Genomic DNA, 631 nt, shown 5'->3' on the forward strand with positions numbered 1-631 from the left:
TTTGAGCCACCAGGTTTGAGATGGAGCAGCTACTGTCACCCTTCATGCCTTGAAGGGCTGGGACAGAGAGGAACAGAGCCAAGGTCAGAGCCCAGATCTGCAGGGACCCCAGGAACCCCTCCTGGCAAGGCCACCCCGCCCAGCTCTTCCCATGGCCAGGAGGGAGCAGGAGCCAACAGGATCAGCCGGAAGGTGCTGGCCACGAATACCCCACGTGCCCCTGAAATCTCTCTCTGCTCTGCCCACGCCACTCCTCGTCCACGCAGGGAGCAGAGCCCTCCCCAGACGGGGCAGAGATTGCAGCTCCCTGCCCGACGTATTTCCTCCTTCCCACCAGCCCCCGCTAACAACCCGCTGCCCTCATTCACCCTCATAGATAACCTGGAGCTTTTCCTGCTGTCCCCTCACATGCCGCCCGGTGAACGCTTAGGAACACACAGCCCATCACAAGTCCCGCTAGCCCTAACAGCACTCGTCCCCTTGGCAGGGCTGAGCCTGGGGCATTCCCTGAGCGTGATGCCCAAGGACAGGGGTGGGAGAGGGCGGCAGGGAGCCCCGTGGGTGCCCTGGCCCCGCATCGGGTACTCGGGGCCCCACAGCCACTGGGCCGAATCCCGCTGCTGGGGCAGCC

Source organism: Aptenodytes forsteri, unplaced genomic scaffold (genome assembly GCF_000699145.1).
Source record: "Aptenodytes forsteri isolate BGI_AS27 unplaced genomic scaffold, ASM69914v1 Scaffold264, whole genome shotgun sequence".
NCBI lineage: Eukaryota > Metazoa > Chordata > Aves > Sphenisciformes > Spheniscidae > Aptenodytes > Aptenodytes forsteri.